Genomic DNA, 19869 nt, shown 5'->3' on the forward strand with positions numbered 1-19869 from the left:
ACATTGCATTCAGCAATCTTGTACATGAATTCCATATCTATGAGAACTTCACAAAGTTACTCATGAAATCTTCACGACTTAGTACTTCATCAATCGGTCCTATTCAGAATCACATAGTGAGTCCAAACTCTGACTTTCTCAAATGAGAATACGTAAGCTATGAAATGGCATGTCTCATTTCAAGATTAAGGTAAGCATGATGCAATTCATACGTAGTGACTTCAAGACATAAGAGGTTAAATGGTTTGTTCTTATTTTGTCTCTAGAAGTGCACTGGTCAATTCAGTACCTTCTAGAGATACCTAGAAGAACTATAGAGTCTCCAACTCTCAATGTCCCATAACCAGACATCATTGATTCTCCTAACAATCGTACTGAGGTCAATAGTCCTTTGACCCTTAGATTGCGAATATATCGTTTTAAGTAAACCATGAAGAGTTTGTTCATGCAAATCTACATTTGTCTCTTCATGTGCTGTTAGATTTGTTTATGGACTAAAGACTAAGGTTTTATCATAAAGCTTCAGACAAGGAATAATGAATGAACGTTTCAACTTTTTATTAATGAATAAGCAATTACAAGCAAGAGTCTTCGTGAGACTTTATTACATCAAATGTACAATAGTAAAGACTACAACTCTTCTTGTGGGCACCATAGACAACAACATAAGAGGTTAAATGGTTTGTTCTTACAATGTCTCTAGAAGTGCACTGGACAATTCAGTATCTTCGGAAGATACCTAGGAAGAACTATAGAGCTCCAACTCTCTATGTTTCATAACCAGACATCATAGATTCTCCTAACAATCATACTGAGATCAATAGCCATTTGATCCTTAGATTGTGAATATACTGTTTTAAGCAAACCATGAAGAGCTTGTTCATGCAAATCTATATTTGACTCTTCATTTGTTGTTATGTTTGTTTAAGGACTAAAGACTAAGGTTTACCATAAATCTTCAAACAAATAAGGAAGCATAGATGAAAGTTTCAACTTTTATTAATTATTCAGCAGTTACAAGAAAGTGTCTTCGTGAGACTCCATTACATCAAATGTACATAAGTTATAACTACTTCTCTTCTTGTGGGCAACAAATGCCAACATATTCTACGGTCAATACTAGTATAAGATGTTGGAATAGATCTAGGATTAAGAAAAGATTTATTGCTTCTAGCAAGCGGCGGAATATAAAAAATTTCTTTATAAACTCGTAAAACGTTTTTACAACCTAGACAAAGTGCATTAACATATAATTTAAAATTTTAAAACTAAATTTAGTTTTTATTCAGTACAAACCTTGAATGGAGCTTGAACGTAGAGAAGAATTAGGAAGGTTGAAACACTCGTCTCCCCACTCAGCGCGCCTCTCCCACTAGTCTTCTTGAACCTGTGAGCAACTAAGAAAGTTTCTACCACTCGAGCCTTTAGAGTTTAGGTTGGATTTAGTGTGTGGGCACTTTTAAACACTATGACTCAAGGTCTAATGAGGACCTAGGTGCCAAAAAAAAGGACAAGAAGAGATAGAGAGAGAGAGAGAGGGTCGGCGGCTAACAAGTCTAGAGAGAGAAGCTCCCAATCTCTAAAATTGTGTGTTGTGAATTGTATATGAGGTGGGGTATTTATAGGAGGAGAATTACCTTGAAAAGGTAGTTTCCTCTACTCTATTGAATATCACATATTCACGAGCAAATATTCATTTTCTCTTTTCCCATATGGACGTCCAACCTTGTCCATCAAATCCTTGGATTTGTTTCCTCATTTGTTTCCTTCTATGCATGCCGCCCATCCTATTGCTTCTAGAAGCAAATTTGTTTCCTCTTTTTCTTTTGGCAAGTATCTTCATACATAAATGCACAAAATAATTCTATTTTCCTCTCTATGTTGGACGGTTGGAAAGCTTCTACAACATGCTTCTAGATTTTTCTTTATTTGTTCATGACAACATAAGAAACATCACATTTAGAATTTTTACATAAAATTCCATGAAATGTCATCATATGACAATGTCAAAAAAACTTATTTATGGACATTCATACCATCCTATGTCCAAAAGGATAAAATTATCCTTTAGACAATTTTCGTAAAACTTGTCTAAATATTCCTTTACTTTATATATATATATATATATATATATATATATATATATATATAGAGAGAGACAATTAGATATGTAGTGCAATAGCTCACCTATCTCTTTTTAAAATATAACCAACGCATCATTTTATAAAAAAAAAAAAAAATAATCCACCAGATCGAACTAAATTAAATTAACTGATTCAGCTAATTTAATTTTTTCGGGCCGGTGACTATTGCTAGAATCTTAAGAGAAACTAAAAGATTGGCTAGTTGCAACAATATATTATTATACATGTATAATATATTTACTGAAACGTATATACACTAGTACAAAAAATAGTATTGGGTGCGATTTTTTTTGCACCTAAAAGTCAAAAGTCGCACCCAATGACACCTTTAGGTGCGACTTTAGGTGCGACTTTTCCGAACCCAAAAGTCCGCACCTAAAGGTCTTTGGGTGCGAAAAGTCGCACCCAAAAGTCACCAAGAAATGATGCTTTAGACGTCACTCTATTATAAAGTGACTTTAAATCTTTGAAAAACGTAATTATTATCAATGCTTTAGTTGTCACCTGATTTAAAAGTGACTTCGATTCTTAATTTATTTATAAAAATAAAAAGAAATTAAATACATGCACACAAACACCAACCGAGCCACAAAACACTCCAGAATCATCAAACTAATCTCAAAAATTAAAAGCCCCAAATCATAATTCCTCAACCCTAATTTTTTTCCAATTTTCGGCCAAAAATTCAAACACACGCTTAAAATTCCCAGCTTTAAAATCATGTTTTCAAAAATTCATAACTCACTCAAATCTCAACGGATTTACACGTTCTTGGTCATTTTAGAAAGCCCATAACGTCTACTTTCCAGGAAAAATATCAACAAATCCAAATTAAATAGGTATCGAACTGCCCACGTCAATTTACAGAGGCTGTTCAAAACTAACAATTCTCAGATTATTGGTTTTATATTCACAGCCAAACAATTCACACGGCCAAGAATTCACACGGACAAGCGCAATATTCAAAACCCAGATTCAATGAAAAGTAAACAACCTCTGCATGCTCGCGGCGGCGCTCACTCAACCTCGGCGTGCTCGAAGTGGTTGTATCAGTCTGTAATATAAAACATATGTACTTTTGAGTTGAACACCAAATAAGTTGAACACCCACAATTAAATCCCTAAATCGGCTAAAGCACGAGAAAACAATAGCGCGCAAACCACTCATGAAACAAGAGTCAGTAAATAGGTAATTGACTCGACGGGACTGTGAAAAATTCGTTAAAATAGCGCGTTAGGCTTGCCTTTCTCTTCTCATAGTATTCAAGCCTCAGGTGGAAAAATTCTTCAAGAACTGCAAGCCAAAAATGACTGAGAATGAGTGAACCGAAAAATTAATACAGGCTCAAATAAATAGTTTTTAAAAAAGAAAAAAAATACGAACTTTGTTCCGGCGTGTCGTATTTCTTGATCACGCCACTCGCATCAAACACGTGCATGTTGGTTGTGGCTATCGAATTGGTCAACTTGAGTTTTTTTAGAACGCCCTCTTGCTTAATCGCCAGCAAAACCTCCTCAGCCAAATGGATCAGCATATCCACTGAGCTGTGATCGCTGTGCTGCGTGAAACCATGCAGCCACAAAAGCACACATGAGAAAAGAACTAAAAAAATTACAGCTTAGTTTGAAATATTTGATAACTTACCTAGATGAAAGGATCTTTGGCGTTGTCGTTCCCGAGAGATATAGATTCCAGAAACTCCTTGTAATCCTGAGTCCACCTGCGAACTGGAAGCTCTGTCACTCTCAACATTGTCTCATTCAACTCCTCTATCGTTCCTGTCATAGTGAAGTTTCCATCCTTTAAATTTTTCACGATCGTCCCTTTGAATCCACGGTACCACGGAGTCATCGGTACCATTTCTTCTCCGGTCAGCAATCGCCTCATGTTGGCAATGATATCTCTGGGATTGTAGTTCGGGATGTATGAACTCCAACCCGTCCCGATACCTTCACTACCATTGACAAGGACGGTCGGGATTATAGGCATGTACCTAAAAACCACAACCAAACACACGGCCAATATTTCAATACATCAAACACACATGAACAATAACAATAACTCAAAACTCAAAACTAACAATTCTCAGATTCCAGATTTTATATTCACGGCCAAATCAACCTCAAAATGGATCACACAAACTTCACCAAAGCCAAACAATTTCACATGGCCAACAGTTCACACAGCCAACCCAAACTTACAATAACAACAACAACACTCGGCACAAACAAGACAAAACATCACTGAGAATCCACAGCAAAACATCAGAAACATCACAGCAGAATAACAACGCATCATCGGTCATATAACAGAGAACGAGCAACAACATATTGATCGGGACAAGCACAGGAACGAGAAGCCATTTTTGAAACCGAGCTCAGTTCTAAATTTAAGAGAATCATCACCGAATCAACGAGAGGATAATCCAAACATAAACCCCCAAATCTCCAAACCCTAGCTATATAATCTTCCTCAAATCCGAACCATAGAGGGACAGAATTTCAAAATCGAGCTTACCTTCTCCGTCGCCGTCTCTCTCTCCTCATTCTCCGGCGATTTTCTCTGCTCCGGCGTCCTCGGCGTGCTCGCGGTGGCCCTCGATCCTTCTCGGTCGCGCGCGCGAGGTGATGCTCGGTCTCGGTGGCTGCTGTCGGCCGCGCGTCCTCTCCCTCGGTCGTTCTCCTTCTCAGTCTCGCTCTCTCGCTCCCCCTCAATCTCTCTTTATCTCTCTCGGCCGCTCAGCCTCTTCTTCTTCTTTTCTTTTCTCTTCTTCTCTTTCCTTTCTCTTCTTCTTCTAAAGAGATAGAATTTGGCAGAGTAAGTAAAAATAGGGAACGAAATTTTAGAAGTGAAATAAGAGGGAACAAAATCCCGCTAAATTTTCCAAATGTTTTGGACTTTTGGGTGCGACTTTGTCGCACCCAAAGGTATGATAAGCTTTTGGGTGCGACTTTTCGCACCCAAATTTTAAAAAAATCAGCGAAATTTTTTGGTTACTTCAGTGACATTTGGGTGCGAAAAGTCGCACCCGAAAGTATTTTTGGTGCGACTTTTAGGTGCGAAAAGTCGCACCCAAAAGTCATCCGCACCGAAAAACTGTATTTGTAGTAGTGATAAAAAAGCATACATATGTGATTATGTATGTGCCAATAGATTCTTTTTAAATAAAAATATAATTTTAAATTGCTAGTAGTTTGCAACATGTAGTGTTTCAGAGAATACCAAGTATAAAAAATCCCACATGAATTACACACATCTAGTTTAAAACAGCCAAAGGATTATATAAAAGCGGTAATTTCGCTTGGAGTTTCACACCAATGAGCCTAATCATTTTGATAGTTTAAAATTTTAAAAAGTTGCCCAGGTCCATGAGCTTTAATTTTTTTTTAATTGTTTAGTGGGAATTGAACCAAAACCGTCCCCTTTTTGAAATAAAATTGAACCAAGCCGATTTTTGTTGAACCGAAAACCGGACTGTTTTTCATCCGGTTTACCCTGGTTCCAACGAAATTTGACGGTTTCGTTTGAACTAGAGCCGATACTTGTTCAAAATCCGATTTTCGATCGATTTTTGACTGGTTCCTCCGACATTTCAAACTTTGAAAAAACCACTAAAACATTATAAAACTTCGTATATAGGTTTTAAATCAAAACGGTTTTAGATAAAAAAAAAACATAATTTCAATTTCGAATTGAATGCATTTCAGTTTCTTATTTTGTAGTTAAAATGTTCTTTTGTTCTTCAAAAAACTCTTCAGTATGTAAATGGGGTTTGGATTTTTCATTTATTTATTTATTTATTTTAAATAAACCAATGTTTGAATGTGACAATTGGGTTTCTTTAAGTGTTCTTCTTACTCTTTCCTTAACTAATTCATCAAACAAATATGCACTTTTAATGCAAGAAATATCTCATTTAAAGTGTAGAAATATATTAATTTTTAAAAAGCTTGCCTGATCTATATATTAAAATCAACAATTTAATTTTTTTATCAAGGGAAATTAGTGTGGTACCTAGGATAGCCTAGTGGTAATTCCACACCACCTCCTATGTGGAGGTAGTGGGTTCAATCCCCACCGCAGCAAAGCTGACAAAAAAAAATCAAGGGAAATTAGAAAATTTATCCTTAAATATATAGGCTCATAGGCTATTTATTTAAAACCATATAAACTTGGCCTATTTTATAGTAGCCAAAACTTAATATGGCTATGGGCTTCCTTGTTCAAAAAATTATAGGGGCAATTAGGCCAATATCTCACCCTCTTTTAAAAAATGATCAAAATTTTATTTTATTAAAAAAATAACTAATAAAGCCGAAGTAAATTAAATTAACTGATTTAGTTACTTAATTTATTTCGGTCTGGCGGACTATTTTCTTCATAAAATAAAACTTTGTCTCGAATATAAAAAGAAATTAAGGGATTGGCTAGTTGCAATAAATTTTTCGAAATTATGTCAGTTTTGTGTACAAAAATATTTTTTAAAGTTGGAGTGTAACTTCAGGTATCATGTCTTACATAATTTATTTAATTTTATTTAATATTTAGATTTATTTTAGAATTAAATATTTAGCCTCTAACACTAGGACAAAAAACGTCATCCGGTGCGACGATTGTCGCACCGAATTCTTAATATGTCGCACCTAAGAGTTTATTAGGTGCGACATCAGGTGCGACAAAGTCGCACCGGATAACCCGTCGCAAAAGGCATTCGGTGCGACATGTCACACCTAATAAGTACACCTTTAGGTGCGACATGTCGCACCAAATGCCCAAGCTATTTTCCTGCCAAATTTAATAAAATTGGCGGGTAAATTCATATCCGGTGCGACATTGTCGCACCTAATGCTGTTCCCGCCATTATATTCGGCGCGACATTGTCGCACCTAATGTCATTCCCGCCATTATATTCGGTGCGACATTGTCGCACCGAATATGTTTTTTTAATTAATTTTTTTTTACAAAATTAGAAAACTAAATCAAAATTCATTTAGAATTAAATAAAAATTAATTAACAAAATTCTAAATTAATTAGAAATAATATTCTGAAAATAGAATTCTTAATTGAAAATACAGATTCTTTCTAAAAAGCGAAAAAATGAATTCCTAATTTTTTTTCCTATAAAACTTATCGATAGTAGAATTCCCTCTACCGAATAAATTGCCAGAACTTCGGGAACCGCTTCCGCGTCCTCGTCCACCGCTGCCTGACGCGCTGCTGCTCGCTCCACCGCTTCCGTAAGGGCGGTCTCGCAAGAAATCCATAGAACCAGGCGTAGAACCCGGCGTGGAACCTGGCGTCTGCTGATTAATCCCACCTGGTTGCGATGCAGGCGAAGGTTGGGGGGTCGTGGGAGGCTGGTTGTGCATCTGGCTGAGGAAAGCGATCTGTTGCCGCATCTCCTGCAGCTCGGCTTGTTGGGCATCCATCTGAGCTCGCATCTCGGCAACCAATGGATCGGTCTGAGATGACGAACTTGACGAGCCTCTATCTAGCGTTTGGGCAACACCCAGCGATGACCTTGGGATCGAAGGCCCTAAATCGACTTCCCAGTCTCTGAGTACTCCCAAAACTTCACGCATCGCGTACATCTCCGCATCTTCTTGAGAGATTACGGTGTTTTGCTCCGCTGCTTGTCGCAAAATATCTATCGTTTGGGCGGTGATTTGATCCTTAAAAAAAAACCACAAAAAACTTATCAGATAAGAATAATTTAAGTAATTAAATATAGTAAATAAAACAATTAACTTACGAATTGCGACTTCGCGAAGTCCGTCGTCCACGATCCCTTAGCGTCATGGTGTTTTTCGGACCATATCGCTAAAGCCGAGCCTATACTCCCATCTTCCCTTCGCTGTAATTTTTCAACATTAAAATATGAATCACATATATATTGCATACTAATATTAAGCGACTTACGTTCCTCGAGCGATGACCAAAAAACTAAGCGACCCTTGTCTCGTCTTCGTCTTCTTCATCTTCGAATTTTCCCGGTTGCGGAGAGATTTCGCATGCGAGACATAAATTCGTTAAGTTCAATTTTAAGAAATTCAAATAACCATCGGAAGTTCAACTCATACCTTATGCTCCGGCGAGTCGAACGTCTCCATTGCTTTCAACCAGGCTTCCTTGGTGTAGCCTTCGGGAGTTTCATTTTTAGCGAGATCCTTACTCCCGCAAAATGTCTTGAAGAAGAGCTGCGACAACCTCGACTTCTGGCCACGGCGCATCCTTTTCGCATCGCGAATGATAGCCATATCAATCTCGTTGCGAATAGGATCTGCAGGCACAAGCTCGCCACTCTCGGGATGTTCATAAACGAAGCGATACTCGTTATGAATCGAGTTCATAAGAGCCGCCACACTCTGCGCAGGTACATGATTCCAGTCTGGGAGGTCGACTGGAATGGTACTCTTGATCAGGTTTCCTAATCGGTTTTGGAACGTCCCGATCAACGGATTTTGCTCCCTGACGTCTTGGTTCAACGTCTGGGTAGTCTGATCGTAGCTAACTGTGTTCGCTCCAGGGGTCCCAACACGAGTTCTCGCAGAAACGACGCCAGTCGTTGGTCCCCGCTTCTTCCTCGGCATCTGCGGGGGGTCACGCTCTCCTCCTGATGGGTCCTGACCTGAAGTAGACATCCTGCAAAATGAATTGTAGTTAGTATTTTTAATTACTATGTAATTAGTATTCGACGACTATGTTTATTACATGGTGTTAGTCATTCATCATTGTCACTCGATGTAATGTTAGTATCGACATCAACATCGTCTCCCTCAAAAACGGCGTACGCCTCATCTTCTTCATCCACTTCTTCATCATCTTCAACAACTGTAACAAGCTCGGCCGTAGGGGTTTCGTGTCGATGATTAAGACGGTCGATATTTGACAATTCTATTGTCAATGGAATCGATGCTGAAGTGGTCGGATCAACTTCATAAATGTCCCATATCCCTCGTTGATTGCATTCCTGAACGATTTCTCATTCGCGACCCTTAACGAGATCTTGGATGTAAAACACTTGCTTCGCTTGAGTCGCGAGTATAAACGGCTCTTCTGTAAACCACTCTTTGGCGGTATACAAACTCGTTGCTCCGATGCTCTTATCAACGTGCACTATACGTCCTGCATTGTACTTGTCACCATACCATATGCATTTGAACAGTACAACACGACAGTTGTGTGTATAGTTCAGCACGATTACGTCTTCCATTCGACCATAAAAGTTGAAGTCGTTCACGGGCACACAAACACCGCTATTCTAGGTGATCTGTTGGTTATCACGACGACGAGTGATGAACTTCACGCCATTCACAAAGCAACTCGGATACTGATGAGCAATTTGCATAGATCCCGTAGACAATGCGTAAAGCTCTTCAGACACGTTGGAACCACTAACTTTCATGTCATAAATCTGAAATATGCAAATTAAGATGATGTCATTAGCAATTTTAGTATGCTTTTAGTATGCTTTCAGCAAATGAATCCTTTCAGTTTACCTTTTTCGCAAACCAAATGAATCCGTTCGTGCCACTGCATCTCAAGCGACGTGTGTGGAGAAGCGTACAATCGCTTCAATCGATCTTTCAAGGGAAAGTATCGTAATATCTTTTGTGATACATTCTTCCCGGTTGGCTTCCATCTACTCTCATTGCAAATTGGGCAAACTTCTGCTTTCTCGAGATCTTTTCGAAATAACACACAATCGTTGATGCACGCGTCGATCATATCGTATCCCATGCCGAAACGCTTCAGCTTCGCATTTGCCTCGTAGTGTTTTTCCGGAATTCGATTACCAATTGGATGAGACTTCCTCAAAAGCTGCAACAGTTCTGTAAACGACTTGTTCGTCCAATGGTTCGTGACTTTGATGTGCATCAACAAAACCAAGAACGACAAAGACGAAAACTCTTTGCATCCAGAGTACAATTCTGCTTCCAACTCGACGAACAAGTCTTCCACTTGCTCATCTGCACGCACTTCACTCGGAGTCGGATCCGTAAAATCGTCGAAGTCCTCGTGATCCATTATATCATGGAGAGCATCGTGCAATCCACCGACTCCTCTTTGGTTAGTCTCGCTGGCATCTTCTACTTGGGTAAGCACATGACGTTCGCCGTGATGATACCATTCGGTGTATCCCAGGGTAAACCCTGTTGTCAATGGTGCCCACAAGAAGAGTCGTAGTCTTTATTTTGTACATTTGATGTAATAAAGTCTCACGAAGACTCTTGCTTGTAATTGCTTATTCATTAATAAAAAGTTGAAACGTTCATTCATTCTTCCTTGTCTGTTTGAAGCTTTATGATAAAACCTTATTCTTTAGACCATAAACAAACTTAACAACTTACGAAGAGACAAATGTATATTTGCATGAACAAACTCTTCGTAGTTTGCTTAAAATGATATATTCGCAATTTAAGGGTCAAAGGACTATTGACCTCAGTATGATTGTTAGGAGAATCTATGATGTCTGGTTATGGAGCATTGAGAGTTGGAGACTCTATAGTTCTTCTAGGTATCTTCCGAAGGTACTGAATTGACCAGTATACTTCTAGAGACAAGATAAGAACAAACCATTTAACCTCTTATGTCTCGAAGTCACTACGTATGAATTGCATCATGCTTACCTTAATCCTGAAAATGAGACATATCATTTCATAGCTTACGTATTCTCATTTGAGAAAGTCAGAGTTCGGACTCACTATGTGATTCCGAACAGGACCTATTGGTGAAGTACTAAGTTATGAAGATGTCATGAGTAACTTTGTGAAGATCTCATAGATATGGAATTCATGTACAAGATTGCTGAAATGCAATGTATATCACCTCATGCTTTGTTCCTTGGAGTGTGAATAAATGGACTGGCCAGTGTCCAAAATTGAGTCTTGACTCTTTTGGATGAAACAATGTGACTTGTTAGCTCATCGTCAATACATTGTTTCTAACTTATTCACAAGCGACAAAGGAGTTCAGGAAATAACAACTAGAAGGGTAAAATGGTTTTGTAAATCCCGACTAGCTGATGATATTCATGAAGGGTAAACATAGATAATATTCAGTGGATCCGCTCATCATAATTTGGTTGAATTCTTGAGTAGAAAATAAATTCATTTGAACCGAGAGAATTTCAGTGTCAACTCTTTAGTGGAGTCAGTTGACATTAAGCTAAACTTGGAAATGGTTTGTGAACTTTTGAGTCCAAGTGTTTAGCTCAAGCTTTGTTCATTTGGGTCCATGAGGTCACTGTCACAAATCACATCGAGTAGGAATAGTTAAACTAGGAGCTAAGTCAAAACAAGAACGAGACAAGTTTTACGAAAATTGTCAAGAGGGTATTTTTGTCTTTTGAGACATAGGATGAAATGAATGTCAATAAATTTTTTTTGACATGGTCATTTGATGACATGCATCACTCGGCCAATATTAGTTTTATTGGGCCTTGTGGATGAATTTCATTTCATAAGAATTTTATTGAAATTTCTTAATGGGCCTTTTTCATGTTGTCATGAATAAATGGAAAAGCTACTGGAAGCCTTTTCTAGATGGTGTTGGGCGCCAACTACACAAGAGAAATAGAGAATATTTTGTGCATAAATGTATCAAGATACTTTGCAAAAGAAAAAGAGGAAACAAATTTCCTATGCATGGCATAGGGGAAATTCGGCCAAGACAAGTCAAAGGAGAAGAAAACATAAAAGGAAACAAATCCAAGGGCTTTCTAGAAGCTCCTTGGCCGTGTGACTCTATGGGCTAATTGGCAAATTTGGCTCATGAATATGTGATATTCTATAGAAGAGGAAACTACCTTATTGAAGGTAATCCCTCCCCTATAAATAGAGGCCTTATTCTTCTCATTTCATTCATCCAAGTTTTAGAGATTTGAGAGCTTCTCTCTCTAGACTTGGTCGACTCCTCTCTCTCTAGACTTGGTCGACTCCTCTCTCTCTCTTTCTATTCATTTTCGTTTTTGGTCTTGGCACCTAGGTCCTCATTTGACCTAGTGTTTTAGCTCTTCGACTTCAAGACTTGTTCTTAAGTCGTAGTGTTTAAAAGTGCCCACACACTAATTCCTTTTCTCTCTAGTGATTTAGTGATAGAAATTTTCGTGATTGCTCGAGTTGCCGAGGAAAGAAGAGAGACGTGCTGCGAAGGAGGAGACGAACGTTGCAACTTTCAAAAAGCTTCTCAACGTTCAAGCTTCCAAAAGGTTAGTAATCTTTTATGCTCATTATAGTTTTTATTTACATGTGCTTGCTCTTTGTCTAGGTTAGTAAAAACGTTTTACTTGTAAAAAGAATTTTTTTAAAATTCCGCCGCTTACCGAAGCGTTAAACTTTTTCTTAAATCCTAGATCGATTCCAACAAACCCCTTGTTCAAAAGGTTATTCTTTACGACCCCGATGTCCAGACATCTCACGTTATTGCAAGACTTACAAGGACAACGATAATGACCATTTTCGTTAGGGAGTTTGATTGCAACGCGGATAAACTCGTTAACCCCTATTTTATAGTGCAAACTCAACCGATTGTTCTCGGTAATCCAGTCCCTACTTGGATTTGACATTCTTGAATGAGACGGGAAATTGGGAGATAAAAATGAATAGTTAGAATTCATTTTGTAAGAGTGAATTATTGACATTAAGAGGTAAAAATTGAGAGTGAATATTTGAAATTTAAAGTGAATTGTTATGAAATTGAGAGTGATGAATTGTTAGGAAATTGAGAGTGACTCGTTAACATTTGAAAGATTCGAGAGCGAATTAGTGAGAGTGAAAGAGAAATTGTGAAAAATATGTATTAATTTGAAAAATGGTTAGAATTCGTTATATTACAAATAGTTATTATTCTACCGAAAATTCGGCAGAGTTTCCCCTAAAATATTGACTAACCAAAATCTGCAATTTAAAAAAAAAACACATATATAACCAACCAGGTCTATCCTATTAACATACTAAATACTAAACCGAGCCTCTGTGGCTCGGTCGCAATAAATTTCAATAATTACATTAAATGTAACATGTTACTAACCATTTTAAAATATATTACTAATTAATCTAACTACATATGATACTAATTAACTAGTTAATTAAATTTTCAACAAATTGCAATCAAACTACACGAACAATTAAACTCAACATATATCCATAAAACTAATTAACAGACGAATATCCATTTCAATATTCCAATTCAACATTCTAATTTCAATATATAACAATTTAACTCAATATTCCAATTTCAACATTTATTCATTTTAATTTCAACCATTTAACTCAATATTCTAATTTAAACATATATCCATTTCAAATTCAATTTCAATTTCAATTTTCATTTCAATCTAAATAACAATTATATAAATATTGTCACTAACCTTCAATGGCGAGGTAACACAGTGTCGGGGTTAAGGCTGATCACGTCGGGGCTGGGCCGGGGGTGGTTTAGCGGCGGCGGGTCAGGGCTGGGCCGAGACGGGCAGCGGCGGTGGGGGACGGCCTCGCTGATTGGGGTCGGGCACGGGTTGCGGCGAGCGGGCTGTTCACGGGCGGCGAGCGGGGCTTGTCGTTGGGAGCGGGACGAACCTGCAAAGAGACAGAGTGTGATGGCGATGAAGGTGAGAGAGAGAGACGTACCGGGGCGGCGGGGCTGGACGTGGGGCAGGGCAGCAGAGGTGGTGGGGCAGCGGGGTGGCAGGGTGGTGGGGCAGCGAGGCGGCCGGGATTGACGATGGGTGGGGCAGCGGGGCGGGGGGCTGGTCGGAAATGGAGAGAGAGATGAGTGATTGAAAGAGAGATGGGGAGAGAGAGAGAGACACACCTTGGAGGAGGACGACGAAGGGGTCACGGGCGGCGGGGGAGGTCACGGCAGAGGTTGACGGCGTCGGAGAGAGAGAGATAGATAGAGAGAGAGAGAGAGAGGCTGTTTGGGAGAGGAAGAAGACGCTCGGGTATTTAAAATACCCTAAAACTATTAGGTGCGACAGTGTCGCACCTAATACTCTTATTCGGTGCGACATGTCGCACCTAATATCGCACTGAATATAAAATTACAAAACCAAAAATATTCGGGGGGAATTTTCTAACCGTTTCAAATTTTAAACCCATTAGGTGTGACACATGTCGCACCTAACGGTATTAGGTGCGACATATGTCGTACCCAATAGTATCCGGTGCGACAGATTGGTATCATCCGGTGCGACAAACATCTGCGAAATTTTTAATCGCTTGGAGGACTATCTGGTGCGACATGTCGCACCTAATATGCACTTAGGTGCGACATTTAGGTGCGACATGTCGCACCTAATACTCTTCCGCACCCAATATGTTAATTTGTAGTAGTGTAATTTTAATAAAAGTAATTAGTAAATTGATGCAATTTTGCATGAATTATTTTAAACTTATGAATAAATTCAGTATAATTAGGTCTAATTTACTATTAAATAACTTATTTATGGGTTCGCTAGATATATAACCGTAGAAATATAATAAAATTGCTATATAGCCAAATTTTTGTTAATAAAATATAAATGACCATGCCTTTTTATTAGCATGACCAAATTTATGTAAATATCTAAAATTTGCATAATATACAAATGAGTATATATGGAATACTTGGATTGTCCAGATCATCTGAATAGCTATTTACATATCATTAACGAAAAATTAATTATTTAGCAATTCACAAATTTTTAGTTACTTAGAATTTTATTAATTTAATTAGGTAATTAATATATTATACATTTTTTTTAATTAAATAAGTCTTAAAATCTAGGTTAATCTTTGTGAATAAAAAATTAATTAATTAAAATTGTCCGATAGGCCAATATTAACAAAAATAGTAATGTTTGATTACTTTTAATCAGTTAACGGGTCTTACATAACGGTTTTTACATATAAGTTTGTTTACATAGGTTGTTACGTGTCTTAATATAAACTTTTACTCTACCACACTTGTGGCATAGCTTACGGTCAAATTTTGTTGCGACTCGTTCATGGCTGGTCTTACAATTATATTCTACCATGTCTTTCTTGTGGTTGGCCCTAAGGTCATAGTTAAGAAGTTCATGGAGGTAAATTTCGGAAAAGAAAAATTAAGTTTTAAGTACTTGAATAATATATGAGTGAACAAAAAAACAAAAAAAAACACCTTACTTGTAAAACAAGCTATCGTGCGTCTAATTTGTTTTGCTAAATGATTGCCACTGTTTCTTCTACCCCCACGTTAGGTCTAGTGCGACGGCGGCTTCATTTCGCTGTCGTGCCTTTGTCTCAAGAGGGTAAGATGTGGCGGCGTGGTTTAGGTAATGGAGGATGAAGCCTTCATTGAAGAGTAGTCCTTCGCTTATTGGAGTTATGGTCTTGCTCTTGCAGCGTGGCGGAAGAGGTAGCGTTGCTTTCTCCATCCGATGAGATGGCATGTTGGCGAAGTAGATATAATGCTTGGACACCCTAATGTTTGGGTTCCTCGAAGGAAGACACATCTATTCTCTTGACGAGGCTCTTTTGGCGTTCGAAAAAGACTGGACAGTTGTGGTTCACATTTTGTGACGGCTTCAATCGACACGGAAGACGCTTCGGCGGAGGAGCGGGCGGTGCCAGAGCAAGATTCGATTTTGGCAAAGCGGATTATTTTGGCGGGAGGTGTGGTTGTGGTTTCACGGTCCTTCATCACTGTTTGGTGGTGGATATCAGCCAGTATTATGTACTTCTATATCCGTAATTTCTCGTAGGAATATGCCTTATTCACACTCTTCGGACTACTATTGTACACCAAGCTCAACCTTCGTATTTGTTTTATTTTTTTATTTTATTTTATTATTATGCTGTGTTTGTTTATTTTTCATTTTTTTCATTGTATTTTACTGTGGATTGGATATAGAATAATTATCGTCTATTTTTCCGTTATGTGAGCACTGTTAGAGTTTTGTCTATACAGATTTCCATAGTAATCGAATAACGATAGTTTGATTTTCTTGATCAACCACTTCCATGGAGAGTAATTTGGAAGAACTGGATATGTGCTTGAGCTTTAGTATATGTCTCTGTTTCTTTTACACGTTAGAAATGTGTACGAATATGGTCATCATGTGTACATAATGGTAGATCTGATTTAATATTAATTCTTCGCGCCTTGTATTTGGATGCTTTATAATAGATTTCTACCAAATTTTTAATCGAATGTTTTCGTGTTAATTTTTTATAACGAAAACTATACGAATGACCAACTTTTAAATAATAATAAATTATTTATCAAAATAATAAATAAATATGAAGAAATGTTATCTTGTCTTTATTGAAAATGGAGTTTTCCAAAACTAGGAGTAAAAAAAATGCAAATGACTTTTTTGGACTTTTTTTTTTAATGACAGAAATAGGACCTCTGACACTTTTTTCATTTATGTAATTATCATTATATCATTATTTATTTACTTTTTGTAAATGTCAATGTCTCATGACCCCACTCTCACCTACCCCCCTCTCTCTCCCTATTCTTTGTCCTTATATGTTATAATAAAGTACATATAAATAATTAATAAAATAGACACGTTTTTTTATTTTTATGAAATTAGTTTGATTTAATTCCATGAAAATAATAAAGTACAAACATAAATAATTAATAAATTAGACACATTTTTTATTTTTATTAAATTAGTTTGATTTTATTCCATGAAAATATTAAAGTACACACATAAATAATTAATAAATTAGACACATTTTTTTTATGAAATTAGTTTAATTTAACTTCCTTTAAAATAATAATGTACACACATAAATAATTAATAAATTAGACACATATTTATTTTTATGAAATTAGTTTGATTTAATTCCATGAAAATAAAGTACACACATAAATATAATGCGAAAAATAAAAATATTAATGTGTAAATAATGTGTCATTTATCGTGAAGTGTTGTTGACACACATTAATTTTTTACAATTTCATCATTTCAAATGAGAAAAGAATGTTAATAGTCTAAACATATGAACATAGGTGAATGAGGTTTACTTACCTAGAAGATTATGAGGAAATAATGTGTCCTGTATTGTGAAATGTTGTTGACACACATTAATTTGTACAATTTCATCATTTCAAATGGAAAAAGAATGTCATATAGTCTAAACATATGAACATAGGTGAATGAGGTTTAACGTCATGTCGTCCGACATGTCGTTTTCCCCTCTGACTTATCTTTAACGTGGAAATTGATTGATAACTCATATATTAGCGTTGTTAGTCCTCCAAATCAACTCATTTAACAGTCTAAAAGCAAGTTTATGAGGACCAAACGAGATCAAATGAACGAAAGAGAGCATGTTTCATGTAATTGACATGTATATCTTGGAATTCGTGACTTCTATGTCACAAAAAATGGAGATTTCGTGACTTTCCTATCACGAAAAATGGGAATTTCGTGACTATCCTGTCACGAAAAATTGGGATTTCGTGACGTATCTATCATGAAACAAACTCTTCAAGTCACGAAACAGTACGTTTTCATGACATTTCAGTCACGAAATTGGATACTTTGATGAATTTAATGAGAAATCTCTCTTTTATTTCATTAAATACGTCTTAAGGGACCAATGGTTGTTATAAATTTAAAAATAAAAAATTGAAAAAATACATGGTAAGTCAAACTCTACTTACTTAGAAGATCAATGATGAAAGAATGTGTCATGTATTGTGAAGTGTTGTTGACATACATTAATTTGTACTATTTCATCATTTCAAATGGGAAAAGAATGTTAATAGTCAAAACATATGAACATAGGTGATGATGTTTAACGTCATGTTGTCCGTTATGTCGATTTTCCCGTCTAACTTCTCTTTAATGTGTGGATTTTATTGATAACGCATGTATTAGGATTGTTAGTCCTCCCAAATCCACTCATTTAACAGTTTAGAAGCAAGTTTATGAGGACCAAACGAGATCAAAGGATCGAAAGAGAGCATGTTTCACGTAATTGGCTCGGATTTCATGACTTCTCTTCCACGAAATTATGAGAATTCGTGACGTATTTATCATGAAAAATGGGAATTCGTGACCTTTATGTCACGAAAAATTAGAATTTCGTGACTTCTATGTCACGAAAAATGGGGATTACGCGACTTATCTGTCATGAAAAATGGGACTTCGTGACTTCTATGTCATGAAAAATGAGGATTTCATGACTATATCACGAGAATTTGGAATTTTGTGACGTATGTGTCACGAAACAAACTCTTCAAGTTACAAACAGTACGTTTTTGTGATATTTCAGTCACGAAATTGGATATTTTGATGGAGTTTAATGAAAAATCTCTCTTTTATTTCATTAAATACGTCTTAGGGGACCAATGGTTGTTATAAATATAAAAATAAAAAAATTGAAAAAATACACAGTAAGACAAGCTCTAGTTACCTAGAAGATCTTGAGGAAAGAATGTGTCTTGTATTATGAAGTGTTGTTGACATACATTAATTTGTACCATTTCATCATTTCAAATGGGAAAAGAATGTCAAGTATTCTAAACATATGAACATATGTGACTGAGGTTTAACGTCATGTCGTTTGGCATGTCGTTTTTCTGTCTAACTTCTCCTTAATGTGGGAATGTATTGATAAAGCATGTGTTAGGATTGTTAGTCCCTCAAAATCTACTCATTTAACAGTTTAGAAGCAAGTTTATGAGGGCCAAACGAGATCAAAGGATCGAAAGAGAGCATGTTTCACGTAATTGGTTTGGATTTCGTGACTTCTCTGTCACGAAATTCAGAGATTTTGTGACGTCTTTGTCAAGAAAAAATGGGATTTTGTGACTTATTTCACAAAACATTGGAATTTCGTGACTTTCCTGTAACGAAAAATGGGGATTTCGTGACTTTCATGTCACGAAAAATGGGGATAATGTGACTTATCTGTCACGAAACAAAACTCTTCAAGTCATGAAACAATACGTTTTCGTGACATATCAGTCACGAAATGGGACACTTTGATGGAATTTAATGATAAAACTCTTGTTTATTTCATTAAATACGTCGTAGATCAGGACCAATAGTTATTATAAATATAAAAACTTGAAAATAATAAAGTACACACATAAATAATTAATAAAATAGATACATTTTTTATTTTTATAAAATTAGTGTTTAATAAATAATTAATAAAATAGACACATTTTTTTTATTTTTTGAAATAATTTTGTGTTAATTTCCATGAAAATAATAAAGTACACACATAAATAATTAATAAAATAGACACATTTTTTATTTTTATGAAATTAGTTTTTAATAAATAATATCACGAAAGAATAAAATTTTGTGACTTTGCTGTCACTAAACAAATGGATTCGTGACTTTCCTGTCACGAAAAATGGGGATTTCATGACTTTTCTGTCACGAAAAATGGGGATTTCATGAATTTCCTGTCACGAAACATTGGGATTTCGTGACGTAGCTGTCACGAAAAAAAACTCTTCAAGTCACGAAACAGTACGTTATGTGAAATTTCAATCACGAAATTTGATACTTTTGTGGAATTTAAAGAGAAATCTCTCTTTTATTTCATTAAATACGTCTTCGGGGACCAATGGTTCTTATAAATATAAAAATTAAAAAATTGAAAAAATACATTGTAAGCGAAGCTCTACTTACCTATAAGATCTTGAGGAAAGAATGTATCTTGTACATTGTGAAGTGTTGTTGACATTCATTAATTTGTACAATTTTATCATTTCAAATGGGA

Source organism: Urtica dioica, chromosome 1, assembly GCF_054948205.1.
Source record: "Urtica dioica subsp. dioica isolate 48M chromosome 1, U.dioica_male_clone48M_v1_H2, whole genome shotgun sequence".
Lineage (NCBI taxonomy): Eukaryota > Viridiplantae > Streptophyta > Magnoliopsida > Rosales > Urticaceae > Urtica > Urtica dioica.